This window comes from Pongo abelii, chromosome 5 (assembly GCF_028885655.2).
Source record: "Pongo abelii isolate AG06213 chromosome 5, NHGRI_mPonAbe1-v2.0_pri, whole genome shotgun sequence".
In the NCBI taxonomy this organism is placed as follows: domain Eukaryota; kingdom Metazoa; phylum Chordata; class Mammalia; order Primates; family Hominidae; genus Pongo; species Pongo abelii.
In genome coordinates, this window is record NC_071990.2 from 76,372,397 (window position 1) to 76,387,496 (window position 15,100).

The window sequence follows — 15,100 nt, forward strand, 5'->3', positions numbered from 1 at the left end:
CTTCATCTATTTCTTTTTTTGTTTTTTAGAGATAGAGTCTCACTCTCATCCAGGCTGGACTGCATTCTTACCATTATAGATCATGGCAGCCTCGAACTCCTTGGCTCAAGTGATCCTCCACCTCAGCTTCCCAAAGTGCTGGGATTATGGATGCGGGCCACCATGCCTGGTCTCTAAACTCTTACTGTGTGATTCAAAATCCTTTTTGACCTGATCTTGCCCCACTTTTTCACTATAGCACTCATCACACCTCTGCCATTCTCCTTTGCTCTAGCCCCGTTGGCCTCTTCCCCAAACGTGTCCCCATTCTCCTTTCTCCTTAGTCTTGTTCAAACAAACCCTTCTTCTGGAGTGCACTTTTCTTTAGTCATTCTTACCCATCTTTCACTACCTGCTTGAATTAAATCTTTGAAAGTAGCCACCCCAAATTTACTATTTGGAATTATACTGGTATTATAATGTACATCAAAGGTTATGTAATGTATGTGTATCTTCCTTCATTCTTGTCTACTCTAACTAGATTGTGAATTACTAGAGGGTATAAACTGCCTAGCGAGAGGCTTTGTAAGGTTTTTGATCAGTGGATCTCAGGTCTCAGGACTCTTTTACACACTTAAAAATTACTGAAGACTGCATATTTTGTTTATGTGGATTATATCTATTGATATTCACTGTATTAGAAATTTAAAAATGATTTGATCCAGGCCAGGCACTTTGAGAGGCTGAGGCAGGCAGATCACTTGAGGCCAGGAGTTCAAGACCAGCCTGGCCAACATGGTAAAACCCCGTCTTTACTAAAAATACAAAAAATTAGCCGGGCGTGGTGGCAGGCACCTATAGTCCCAGCTACTCGGGAGGCTGAGGCAGGAGAATGGCCCGAATCCAGGAGGTGGAGCTTGCAGTGAGCCGAGATCATGCCACTGCACTCCAGCCTGGGCGACAGAACTAGACTCCGTCTCAAAAAAAAAAAAAAAAAGAGAGACTTGAAGGTCAGATAGCTAACCACTGGCAGAACTGAAAGATAATTCATAAATCTCTTAGTTTGGAGTTCGTTTTTCCTGTCAGTATTGTGCAGTTAAAATATTTAGAGGTAATTTCACGTATAAGGCTATGACTAAAAAAAAAAGCTTTTTTTTTTTTTTTTTTTTGAGACAGAGTCTCGCTCTGTCACCCAGGCTGGAGTGCAGTGGTGCAATCTCAGCTCACTGCAACCTCCACCTCCTGGGTCCAAGCGATTCTCGAGCCTCAGCCTCCCAAGTAGCTGGGACTACAGGTGCACACTACCACGCCTGGCTAATTTTTGTATTTTTGGTAGAGATGGGGTTTCACCATGTTGACCAGACTGGTCTTGAATTCCTGACCTCAAGTGAGCTACCTGCCTCAGCCTCCCAAAGTGTTGGGATTACAGGCATGAGCCACTGCATCTGGCCAAAAATAAACATTTCTTTTTGTGCTATAATGTAATAAAATTCTTTAGGGAAGAAATTTCTGAACTCTTACCCAGTGCTCTAGAATCAAGTTTCATCTATTTGTTTCACCTCTTAAAAAAAAAAAATTACCAGAAGTGATGGCACATGCATCTAGTCCCACCTACTCAGGAGGCTGAAGTGGGAGGATCACTTGAACTCAGGAGTTTGAGGCTGCAGTGAACTATGATCATGCCACTGCACTGAGCGATACAACAAGAACTTCAAAAAAAAGAAAAGGCTAGGCTCAGTGAATTATGCCAGTAATGCAGCACTTTGGGAGGCTGAGGTGGGAGGATCGTTTGAGCCCAGGAGTTTAAGACCAGTCTGGACAACATAGCAAAACCTCCTCTCTACTAAGAATAAAAAAAAGGTTAGCTGGGCGTGGTAGTGTGTGCCTGTAGTTCCAGCTATTTTGGAGGCTGAAGTGGGAGGATTGCTTGAGCCTGGGAGTTTGAGATGGCAGTGTGATATAATTGCACCACTGAACTTCAGCCTAGGCAACAGAGTGAGACCCTGTCTCAAAGAAAAAAGCAGGCTGGGTATGGTGGCTCATACCTGTAATCCCAGCACTTTTGAAGGCCGAGGCAGGCAGATCACTTGAGGCCAGGAGTTCGAGACTATCCTGGCCAACATGGCGAAACCCCGTCTCTACTAAGAATACAAAAGTTAGCTGGGCGGGGTTGCAGGTGCCTGTAATCCCAGCTACGTGGGAGGCTGAGGCAGGAGAATCGCTTGAACCCAGGAGGTGGAGGTTGCAGTGAGCAGAGACTACACCATTGCGCTCCAGCGTGGGCAAAAGAGCTAGACTCTGTCTCAAAAAAAAAAGAAAAAAAGAAAAAAACTAGTAGACAGTATAACCTACACATATGTGTGTGTGTGTATATTTTATATATATACATATACAGATATATACATTTAAAAATTAATACAGTATTCTAACAGAGGAAAGTTATTAAATTATTAATTAATTACAGTAATTACATTAAATATACTGTTTATTTCAGTTTGTGAAGGTGCAGGCAGTCCTTTACTACAAGGCAGAATAAAGTAGTCAGATGCTACTAACATCTACATGTAGAATAATCATGAATGCAGCAGCTGTAAATTAGACTAATATGCAAATATTATAATTGGTGACTCAAATATCTTTATTAGCATTGCTCTATAATGTGATTTTTCCAGCAGGATGAACATCTTTTGGTAAAGTTCCAAATAAAGGACAGTCTTCTTTCAATTTATGTGTTATTGTATGTTTTTTAGTCAGTGTATGTTAAAGCAATGCAAAAATATTTTAAATATATGTACACATATATTGGATTAGATTCCGGGCTTACCTATGTTCTCCTCTGAATTTGCTGTTCATTTTACCTTCTATACATCATTAGTGGCATCACAATAATTTGAAAATTTGAAATAAAAAGTTCTTGTCCCATACCCACAGGAGCTGGATCAGTTTGTAGCATCCTCACAGACATTTGTGCTGGCTGCAGTATTTTTATTTTTTTTGTGTCATCTTCCTCAATTCATTCTTTTTTTTTTTTTTTTTTGTGATGGAGTCTTCCTCTGTCGCCAAGGCTGGAGTGCAGTGGCACAATCTTGGCTCACTGCCACCTTTGCCTCCCAGGTTCAAGTGATTCTCCTGCCTCAGCCACCTGAGTAGATGAGATTACAGGCGTGCACCACCATGCCCAGCTAGTATTTTGTATTTTTAGTAGAGACGAGTTTTACCATGTTGACTAGGCTGATCTCGAACTCCTGGCCTCAAGTGATCTGCCCGTCTCAGCCTCCCGGAGTGTTGGGATTACAGCCGTGAGCCACTATGCCTGGCCCTCAATTTATTCTTGAGTGTTGCATTCCTGTCTTTAAGTGAGACACTGAAGCTTTTACATTCTGAATAATAATACATATAAATAAATAATAAGAATGAATGTAAAATTAAAAATGTTTCATTTAAAGTGATGTAAATGAGAAACTATAATAGTTATAAATGGTATATGGTTCATAAATATACATGATTTACAAATTCCTTTTTTTTTTTTTTTTTTTGAGGCAGAGTCTCACTGTTGCCCAGGCTGGAATGCGGTGGCATGATCTCAGCTCATTGCAGTCTCTGTCTTCCGGGCTTAAGCGATCCTCCCACCTCACCATCTGAGTAACTGAGACTACAGGTGCGCACCACCACACCCGGCTAATTTTTTTGTATTTTTGTAGTCGGGCTTTTGCCATGTTGCTCAGGCTGGTCTCTTAACTTCTGAGCTCAAGCCATCTGCTTGCCTTGGCCTCCGAAAGTGCTGGGACTTCAGGTGTGAGCCATTGCCCCGGCCACAAATTCTATTCTTAAACAATTAAATTGGTGGAAATTTCTTGCATTTAAAAAAATGAATTTACTACAGAAATTATATTTTGCCTCCCAAAACACTTTCACCATTTTTAAAAATAATGAAATAAGGTTTGTTGCCCAGGTTGGTCTTAACTCCGGGTATCAAGTGATTCTCCTGCCTCAGCCTCCTAAGTAGCTGGGATTACATGTTGGAAGAGCTGCCCATTGTGTCTGCAATAATAAAAAAGAAACTGAAACATTTCGCCAGTTTGCATTTGCCCAGGAGCTATGGTGATCTTCTTTGAGTCCTTCCAATTTTAGTATATGTGCTGCCAAAGTGAGCACCTCTCAGTGTTTTTATGGCTGTATCTATTGCAGAATGCATAAATAACTTTTTTACCTGTAGTTTTAGAATATTTGGATGTTAATAATCTGATCTATTTTGCACCTGAATTTAAATACAAGATTTTAAAAAATTTCACAAAAGAGTTTTCCTCCAAGTGTAAATAATTCATTTTATTTTATTTTATTTTATGAGATGGAGTCTCGCTCTGTCACCCAGGCTGGAGTGCAGTGGTGTAATCTTGGCTCACTGCAACCTCCGCTTCCTGGGCTCATGTGATTCTCCTGCCTCAGCCTCCCGAGTAGCTGGGACTACAGGTGCCTGCCACTATGGCTGGCTAATATTTTGTATTTTTAGTAGAGATGGGGTTTCACCATGTTGGCCAGGCTGGTCTCAAACTCCTGACCTCAAGTGATCCACCAGCCTCTGACTCCCAAAGTGCTGGGATTACAGGTGTGAGCCACTGTGCCTGGCCAATAATTCATTTTAATGCCTTCAAGGGATAGTGAGTTTGGGAATAAGTAAAGGGAGTAGCAAATTATTGCTGTAAAATATACGAACTATATATGAACTATTTTGCCATAGAGAATGTATTAGTCTGGTTTTGCGTTGCTATAAAGGAATGCCTGAGACTGAATAATTTATAAAGAAAAGAGGTTTAATTGGCACAGGGTTCTGCAGGATGTAGAAGCATGGTACCAGCATCTGCTTCTGGTGAGGGCCTCAGGAAGCTTACAGTCATAGTGAAAGGCAAAGGGAGAGAGGTTGTTGTCACATGGTGAGAGTGGCAGCAAGAGAAAAAGGAGGGAAGTGCCACACTCTTTTAAACAACCAGATTTCTTGTGAACTCAGAGCGAGCACTCACTCATTTGTGGGGGTGGCACCAAGCCATTCATGAGGGATCTGCCTGCATGCCTGAAACACCTCCCATCAGATCCCATCTCTAACGTTGGAGGCCACATTTCAACATGAGATTTGGAGGGAGCAAATGTCCAAACCATATCTTTCCACCAAATCTCATGTTCTTTTCATGTCGTAAAATACAATCATCCCTTCCCAAAAGTCCCTCAAAGTCTTAACTCATTCCAGCAAGACCAAAGTCCTAAGTCTCATCTGAGACTCATCTCCTTCCACCCACGAGCCTGTAAAATCAAAACAAGTTATTTACTTCCAAGATACAGTGAGGGTACAGGCATTGGGTAAGCATTCCCATTCCAAAAGGGAGGAATTGGCTAAAAGAAAGGGGTTACAGGCCCCTGAAACCCAACAAGGCAGTCATTAAATCTTAAAGCTTTAAAATAATCTCCTTTGACTCTGTGTTCCACATGCAGGGCACACTGGTGCAAGTCGTGGGCTACCAAGGTCTCGGGCAGCTCCACTCCCTCTGCTGCTCTCAAGAATAGAATTGAGTGGGCTGGGCATAGTGGCTCATGTCTGTAATCCCAGCACTTTGGGAGGCCAAGGTGGGTGGATCACCAGGTCAGGAGATCGAGACCATGCTGGCTAACACGGTGAAACCCGTCTCTACTAAAAATACGAAAAATTAGCCGGGCATGGTGGCATGCGCCTGTAATCCCAGCTACTTGGGAGGCTGAGGCAGGAGAATAGCTTGAACCTGGGAGGCAGAGGTTTCGGTGAGCTGAGATCGTGCCATTGCACTCTGGCCTGGGCTACACAGTGAGACTCTGTCTCAAAGAAAAAAAAAAAGAATAGAGTTGAGTGCCTGTGGCTTTTCCAGGTTCAGGATGCAAACTGCTGGTGGCTCTATCATTCTCACTTCTGGAGGGCAGTGGCCCCCTTCTCACAGCTCCACTAGGCGGTGCCCTGGTGGGGACTCTGTGTTGGGGCTCTGACCCCATATTTCCCTTCCGCACTATCCTAGTAGATTTCTCTGTGAGGGCTTCCCTTGCTTCATCTTCTTGCTTCTGCTCTTGCCATGTAACACCATCCACTCTCCCTTTGCCTTGCACTATGATTGTAAGCTTCATGAGGTCCTTTCCACAAGCAGATGCTGCAGCCCTGCTTATACAGCCTGCAGGACTGTGAAGCAGTTGAAACTCTTTTCTTAAAAGTTAGCCTGTGTCAGGTATTCCTTCATAGCAACGTAAAAACAGACCAACACAGAGAGATTGTTATAAAGATAGAAATTCTGTAATGAGATACCTAGTTGAAAACAGCCAGAAGTAATGTTCTCATGTTGTTTATTATATAGAGTGTTTGTTGCTCTGTTATGTGGTATTGAAACTTCTAAACTAACCCCCTTTAGGTTTGTTTGTTCATTTTGAGACAGAGTCTCACTCTGTTGCCCAGGCTGGAGTGCAGTGGCATGATCTTGGCTTATTGCAACCTCCGCCTCCCGGGTTGAAGCGATTCTTTTGCCTCAGCCTCCCGAGTAGCCGGGATTACAGGCTTGCACCACCATGCCTGGCTAATTTTCGTATTTTTAGTAGACATGGGGCTTTGCCATGTTAAATAGTCTGGTCTTGAACTCCCAACCTCAGGTGATCCACCAGCCGTGGCCTCCCAAAGTGCTGGGATTACAGGTGTGAGCCAGTGCCCGTGGCCTCCTTTAGTTTTAAAGGCATTTTCCAATGACCATTGTTTGTGTAATTGAAAGCCAGATGTCTTTTAACTGATTTATCTTTCCTGATTATTTGATGTCACATTGGCAATTTAGTTGAATCTTGATGGATAACAGTATAAATATTTTGGTGTTGTTGACGAGGATAGTATTGATAGCTTACCCCAAGACAGATATTTAAGCTATAAGATAACAGTACTTTTTTTTTTCTCTGAGATGATCTCACTTTGTTCCTTAGGCTGGAGTGCAGTGATGCAAACACAGTTCACTGCAGCCTTGACCTCCTGGGCTCAAGTGATCCTCCCGCCTGAGCCCCCAAGTAGCTGGGACTAGAGGCTCATGCCACCGTGCCCGGCTAATTTTTGTATTTTTTGTAGAGACAGGGTTTCATCATATTGTCCAGGCTTGTCTCAAACTCCTAAGCTCAAGTGATCTGCCTGCCTTGGCCTCCCAAAATGCTGGAACTACAGGCGCCAGCCACTGCATCCAGCCCAGAAATTTTCTTAATAAAAAGGATTCTTCAAAGGGCTTTTTTAGTGGCCTCCACTAAATTGTGTGTATAACTCCCAGGAGTTTAATTAATAAACAAAAGGAAAAGAGTGAATACGTGTTTTAACTCAAGGTACATTTATCTGTAGTTGTTCCTCATCAAAACTGCAGTAACTATATTTAGATATCAGATGCTAAATGTATTTCTCTGTAAATAGAGTTTAGAGAGAAAAAATCAGCTACACAGAGATAGATCCTAAACAATTAAGAATCCTCCTGAATTTTATAAGACAGTATGATGAAATCTTTCCCTTACTCCTGTTTGCAGTATAAATGAGATTGAGGTTGACTTTCTGAATAATTATTTACAGGAAAACAATAGAATTCACATTTGATACAGTGAGAAGTCAATAGAATTCTAGGGTTGAGATACCTGTGTTACAGCTTAAACTATTAAGTCCCATATCTTGGAGGGTGGTATTTGCCAGTACCTTTTCAAAGATCCCCAGGTAGTTCCCATCTGCAGTTCACTTATCTTTTTTAAAAATTAAATCTTTGTAAGTAAAACTTTCTTGTCAGGTGTTGAAGAAACTCTTGGTAACCAGAATGTTTTAAAAATTTAGTTTTTGTGTACTAATTTTTAAAATGTATGATATCTTGTGGAGGAGTTAAAAAAGTAGAACACTCTCTGGGATAGAGACTTAAGAATTATTTAAAATTATTAAAATGGTACACTTGATACAAAATTTGAAAGTAGAAATTAATTCTGTTGAAACTAATACTATTGAGTCTACTTTTCTGTTTCTGGCCTACCGTATCTAAACCACTCTAAACAGGTCACTCACTTGTTTTATCCTTATTTTAATGAGCTTCTGAGATGAAGTTTCTGTAACCTCTGTTTGTCTCCTGTTTGTCACAAAGATTCTTCATGTCTTACCTAAATTGCTTTGTTTACATTCTGTGTTCGGAGATGTAGGTAGGCCATTTGATCATTGATGTGAGTATACACACTCATACACTATCCCCCACCCCCGTTGCACAGTTTAAAGCCTTCTCATTCACATAGATAATTTTGTAAGTCTGAATAGCCTAATTTAGATAAACTTTCTTCGTAGTTCAATTAGAAAACTCTCCATTTTGAGCGCTTGTTTAGGTTTTAATGTAAAGGAAACATTTTACATTAGGAATCATTGTTTTACTAACCTTACTGACAAAAAGAAATAGTGATGAGGAAATGACTAAAAGCAGTTCAGACAGTATTGAGCATCCAGATACTACAAGGGTTGAGAACAGACGGGACTAAGAACACATGTGGAGAAGTCAGCTCTGAAAAGAGTTTTGGTTCACCTTCGGGTATAGATGGATGAAGTTACCGATGTGTTTTCAGTTGGAGAGGCAGAGTGTTGAGGAATTTTATACCTATTGTGTTGTATTTTTCTGTCAGGTAGGCGTTAAGTCATCTTGATTTTCTGTAGGATGGAGATAATATTGGACCCTTCAATGAAGTGCTGAAGTTTTGAGATAGTATTTGAACTGTGTTGGTGATCTTTATAATTTTAGTAAATATACTTATTATTAAAGCATATTGTTCAATTATCCTGTTCAGATAATTGGATTTTTAAGTGTATTTACTTGACTTTTCAGGAAATGTTTAAATTGATTCTGTGAGGTAGGAAAGTGACTATAGGTTTATCTATATGTGTTTTTGATAGTCAAAAAAAGATGAAGTAATTGTCATAATTGTGACATAGAATCCATTGGAAGTGAAATAATATAGTTGGTGCAAATACTATGCTAGTGATAAACATGAGTGGTGAGAATGAAACAGATTCTTCCCAGTTTGAAATTTCATATTCTGGTAGGGCAGGCTGCTTACATGTGAGGATATTTTTAACACTTGATTGAGTTTCTCCAAATTTTATATAAAATAATGAGTATCCAATTATGATCAGTGGTAAATAAAAAGTGGAATGTTTGACTTAACACTCTACTCTGCAGCTGAACCACTGTGGAGAAACTAAGGTTCGGAATGACAGCCACACAAGTTAGAGAAAATTTTAGGAAACTGGGATTGATTACCTTGAAAGAAATAAGACTAACGAGGTGATTCAGACATGTTTCAAATGCAGAAGGTAGTGATTATGTATCAATCAGTATTTTTTGGTGAAAACAGTAGAAGGCTTGATCTTCAGCTGCACTCTGAGGGATTTTAGACTGGTTTGTTAGTTTATTCATTGAGAGTTGTTTGCCTGCTATGTAGAGTCACAATGCCAGGATTGAGAGATGGATTTGTGAGCAGTACAGACACAGTTCCACCATCATCAAGCTTATATTCCAGTAGGGAGGTGGACATTAAACAACCTTTTATCATATGGTTATGCTTCAGTGGAGAAGTTCTGTGGGTGCTATGAAACCATATTAGAGAGGAAAGATGTGAGAAATAGCAGTGTAAGATGGTGGCAAAACATTAGGATGGGTGACGGAATACCTCTGTGAACTAATCAGGCCTCTTTAAAAATTCACCCTTCCCAAACTACAAAATCAACTTATTTGTTCATTGTGGAAAATCCACAAAACCAAAATGAAGTGAATAAGAATCTTTGATATTTCTATTAGATAGAGATAATCACTAGATTTTTAGAAGGCCTTAAAAATTAAATGCATTTTCATCTTTATAAGGTGACTGGGAAATTTCATTTCTAGACCTGGAATTTATGGTTGTTGTTTCTCTGACTAATGCTGCTGTATCAAGAAGAGTAATTATCATAATGATACTACTGTAACACCTTGCTATAGCCCCACTTAATAACTGCTTGATGAATTATGTAAATGAATGTTCGTTCATAGTCCAAAGCAAATAGTTTTTTGAGATGTTAAATATAACAGGTAATATAAATGCTTTTTTACATAATAAAATGTAATGAACTTATTTTTACATAATAAAATGGTATATATTTATTTTTCTAGGTGAATATAATTTAACAGCATGATAGTTAATATTTTTGTACCAAATAGGATTAATGATTTTTATTAATTATAGCCCTGTATAAATTTAAATAATTGATAGACCCATAATCCAGTAGTTTGAATAAAGTTATCTTTACTTTTGACATGTTCTTTTCATGCATTTCTGTGTCTTTCTACAACTAAATTGCTGATATTCATTTACTTTCCTTTGGATCTTTTTTGCTACCATTAGAGAATGAATGCAATTTAATGTTTTATGTGACCATTTAGCCCTTTAAATATTGAAATACATTAAAGCAACATGGGTGTTTTTACTTTTCATGTAACAATTGTCTTCTTACCTTTAAAAAAGTAGCTTCTTAAATAATAGTTAAAATTTTATGGTATATTTGTTAGAGATTTTCCTTAAAGAGGAAAATCAAGGAATTGAAGTCTTCCCCTTAGCTTTAATTTTAATCCCTTCCCCCCACTTTTATGAAGTGGTGCTTAAAACTGGGGGAGTTTATTGAGAAATTTATTATTATTATTACTATTTTTTTTTTTTTGACGGAGTCTCACTTTGTCACCCAGGCTGGAGTGCAATGGCACGATCTCGGCTCACTGCAACCTCTTGTCTCCCAGGTTCAAGCGAGTCTCCTGCCTCAGCCTCCCGAGTAGCTGGGATTGCAGGCACATGCCACCACACCTGGCTAATTTTTGTATGTTTAGTAGAGATGGGGTTTCACCATGTTGGCTAGGGTGGTCTCGAACTCCTGACCTCAGGTGATCTGCCCGCCTCAGCCTCCCAAAGTGTTGGGATTTCAGGTGTGAGCCACCACGCCCGGTGAGAAATTATTTTATGTATACAAGATTATCCTTTGATATTATCATTTATACATTGTAAAGAAGGTGCCGTTTTTGCAGTGCCAGTAGTCCCAATAGTACAGTGAGTTCTCTCCATTAAGTATAATTGTCCCGGGACTTGGGATTTGTGGTTGCCATGTTGCCACTGGTAAGGTTAGAGTCTGCATAATAGCCGAGCTGAGCAAATTCTTCCATAGCAGGCACAGAAGAAATTGTGCAGGTCACCTCTGGGTCAGGAACTTATACAGAAGATAATGCTGCCTTGGCTCCTGGCACTGGGGGTTGGGCTGGCCCTTGTCTCTGGATGCTTCAAATGAGACGCATTGGCAACTGTCCAAATTGGAAATAAACTTCTCAGGTACCAGGCCTCCCTTGGCTCTGAGGGCTGTGTATGGGAGACAGCAGCATCTGGGGTGGATGCCTGCTTTACCAAAGATCAGTCTCCAACCTTGAGGGCTGTGCTGCTTATCTGTTGACAGTTGGGGAGCAGATTGCCAGATACAGGTCAGGAGGTGTATATGACCTATAAAAGGGTCTTCTCCTTTTCCAGTTAGGCTGCTCAGGGCTTCAGCTTTATTCAGTTGTTCAATTTTATTTTGTTATTGTTTAACAATTCTGATGTCTAGTTAAAGTTTAGTAATGCATTGGTTTGAGGGAATATGGTCTGAGTCACAAATCCGTAGCGCTACCATTATGCAGGATGGAAAGTGGCTTTTTAATGGAGTTGACTAGTCTGTTCCTAATATGAGTAATTAGTGATATTTACAAGGTAGCTTGAATCCTGATAGGCAGAGCACACTGGTGTTTTTCGTTTTGTTTTCATGGAATGTGTAGCGTATCATTTCTTTAAGATTTTATCCTACCCATCTTTTAATACTCCGTTCAAAATAGAGTTCCTGTGTCCTGGTCCTTGTCTTTCACTGCTCCCCCGAACACCATTTCTAGGACTACTTTATGTCAGTACTATAAATATTGCTGTACATTGTGGTGTACTTGTCTTTCTCCTTTTGTAAGTTGTAAATGCTTGATTTTATTCTTGTGTCTTCAGGGCCTAGTACTTTTCCCTGTTATAATAGATGCTCCATAAATGTCTATTCAACAAATAATTTTATCCTGTGCACTGTGAATATATTGTCACTTCTTTTAAATATTGTTTTCTCCAAATATAAATTCTAGGCCATCCCATCAACATAAAATTTCTCAGAGGTGGTAAGATTGGGCTAGTCAAGGACTTAATGAGCCAGGGAATTTATAATACTATTTTTTAAAAAAGAATATTAGCAGCAATGGTTAGAAAGGGTTAAAGCCCCATAAATCTTTTTGAATAACATCTGTTTACATTATGTTCATTTTAAGTTAATCAGCTAAAAAGTGAATGCATCCTTTTGCCAACCAGAAATCAAAATAATACAGTGGTTGGCATTCCCCTAGGCCACCACCTGGTTGCTCTTCTCTATTTAGAAACTAAGCACTACTATCATTTGGTGTGCATATGTCTGTCTTTTACTATTACGTACATTTTTAGTCTTGTAGAAATGCGCAGTTTGTGTGTGTGTGTGTGTGTGTGTGTGTTTTGGTAGAGATGGGGTCTTGCTGTGCTTCCCAGGCTGGTCTCAAATTCCTGGCCTCAAGCAATGCTCCCATCTTGGCCTCCCAAAGTGCTGAAACTATAGGTCTGAGCCACTGTGCCTGGCCTTGTATGTGTTTTTTGTTTATTTGTTTATTTTTTTAACATGAAAGATCTTGTACTCCACAAAATGTTTTACAATTCTATTTTTTTATGTAACAATAGTTCATGTTGGAAGATAAACATCCACCTTACTTTAAAAAATTATTGCACGACTCTCTGTCCAGATACAGCATAGTTTACGAAACCATTTTTTTAATCGATAGGCATTCAGATGGTTTGTGGTTTTTCCTCTCTTAACAGTGCTTCAGCAGATATCCTTGGTGTGTACCAAGAAATACTGGTTCAGAGGATTTACCAGTTTATAGTCTCGAAGTGAGAACAACTCAATGTGACAGGTTTTTAATTTTCATAACTGTGATGGATGAGAAAAGTATCTCATTGTTAAATGTATTAATATCTTTCTTAAGGGTACATATCAGAATTTACGCTTGTGTCTTCAGGGCCTAGTACTCCCAAGCTCAAGTGATAAAGATGGATAAAATACGGTTTTCTGGCATAATTATTTACACAAATGTGGCTGGCTGTTTGAAACACAGACTTTGGGTTTAAAAGATTTTTTTAAACAGTTGAGTTTGTGATTTCTTTCTCTTTTCTTTTTTTTTTTTTTTTTGAAACAGGGTCTCACTGTGTCACCTGGGCTAGAGTGCAGTGGCACAATTTCAGTTCACTGCAACTTTGACTTCCTGGGCTCAGATGATCCTGGCACCTCAGTCTCCCCAGTAGCTGGGACTACAGGTGCGCGCCACCACACCCAGCTAATTTTTGTATATATGTTTTTTTTGTGGAGACAAGGTTTCGCTGTGTTGCCCAGGCTGGTCTCAAACTTTTGGGCTCAATCTGTCTGCACCCTGTGGCCTCCCAAAGTGCTAGAATTACAGGCATGAACCACTGCACCCAGCCAAGTTTGTGATTTTATATGAAGAAACACTTATTCCCTGCCCCCAGTTCATTTTAGTTTAGCTTTGTTTGACTTATAATACAAAGAAAAAAGTATTCTTTGTTCTTCAGTTTCCAGAATGAAATTATTTGAAGGCCAAGACCGTGGGAGATAGTTTCAAACTTGAAAAAACACAGTTTGTTTAATACAGCATAGAATCAAGACACCATATTATATTCTGATGTAGAGAAATGGATATTTTGATTGTTAATTACTTATAATGGCCAAGGTATAAGACACCTGACAAATATTGTACAATATGTTTTTTTTTTTAATTTAAAAATTGAAACAGAGTCTTGCTATATTGCCCAAGCTGATCTTAAACTCCTGGGCTTGAGTGATCATCCTGTTACACCCTCCTGAGTAGCTGGATTGCAGACGTGCATCATCACACCTAGTGAATATAGTATATTGTTTTCTGTATTTTATGGTTTCTTAAGAATTTTGCAGTAAGTCAACAGTTTTGTTTAATTGCTTTATGGTATTTTGTTTATATGTCTTGTATTGGCTTAGTGAATATAAGTAAAATAAATAGTTCTAAAAAAATTTCTGGCCGGGCACGGTGGCTCACACCTGTAATCCCAGCACTTTGGGAGGCCGAGGCAGGCGGATCATGAGGTCAGGAGATTGAGATCATCCTGGCTAACATGGTGAAACCCCGTGTCTACTAAAACATACAAAAAAAATCAGCTGAGTGTGATGGTGGGCGCCTGTAGTCCCAGCTACTCAGGAGGCTGAGGCGGGAGAATGGCTTGAACCTGGGAGGCGAAGCTTACATTGAGCCCAGTTAGCGCCACTGCACTCCAGCCTGGGCGATAGAGCGAGACTCCGTCTCAAAAAAAAAAAAAAAAAAAAAATTTTTTTCTGCCTTTTTCTGATTCCCCGAAGAGAAAAAAAGGCATTGAAAGTGAATCAGAATATAAGCTAATTATTCTCCTAATTACTTCTGTTGCCATTTGAGTTTGTTTGCTAATGAAATTCTTTTTTTTCTTTTTTTAAATACTTAAAAAAAAAAATAGAGGCCAGCTGCGGTGGCACACACCTGTAATCCCAGTATTTTGAGAGGCTGAGATAGGAGGATCCTTTGAGCCCAGGAGTTCAGACCAGCCTGGGCAACATAAATCCTGTCTCTACAAAAAAACAAATAAAAAAATCAGCCGGGTATGATGGCGCATGCCTGTAGTCCTAGCTGCTTGGGAGGCCGAAATGGGAAGATTGCTTGAGCCCAGGAGGTTGAGGCTGCAGTGAACCATGATCCCGCCAGTGCATTCCAGGCTGGATGACAGAGTGAGACTTTGTCTCCAAAAAGGAAAAAAAAAAAGAGATAGGGTTTGGCTACATTGTTCAGTCTGGTTTCCAGCTCATGACCTCAAGTGATCCTTCCATCTTGGCCTCCCAAAGTGCTGGGATTACAGGCACATGCCACTGTGCCTGGTGTAAATTCTTAATAAAAAATGAGGC

The 15,100-nt window shown here is 39.8% G+C and overlaps 1 protein-coding gene and 1 pseudogene across 8 annotated transcripts in view; one reads left to right on the forward strand and one right to left on the reverse strand.

Moving 5' to 3' along the window:
* Positions 1 to 15,100, forward strand: part of MYO6 (myosin VI) — a 163,186-nt gene that overhangs the window by 15,256 nt on the left and 132,830 nt on the right. For 2 of the 8 annotated variants that reach the window (XM_054557768.2, XM_063724875.1), the window contains exon 2: positions 3,523 to 3,637. The exons of the other annotated variants lie outside the window; for them this stretch is intronic. The gene's annotated coding sequence lies outside the window, so the exon portion shown is untranslated. The remainder of the gene's footprint in view (positions 1 to 3,522; positions 3,638 to 15,100) is intronic. 8 annotated transcript variants of the gene reach the window in all.
* On the reverse strand, positions 4,035 to 4,134 carry LOC112134021 (U6 spliceosomal RNA; annotated as a pseudogene).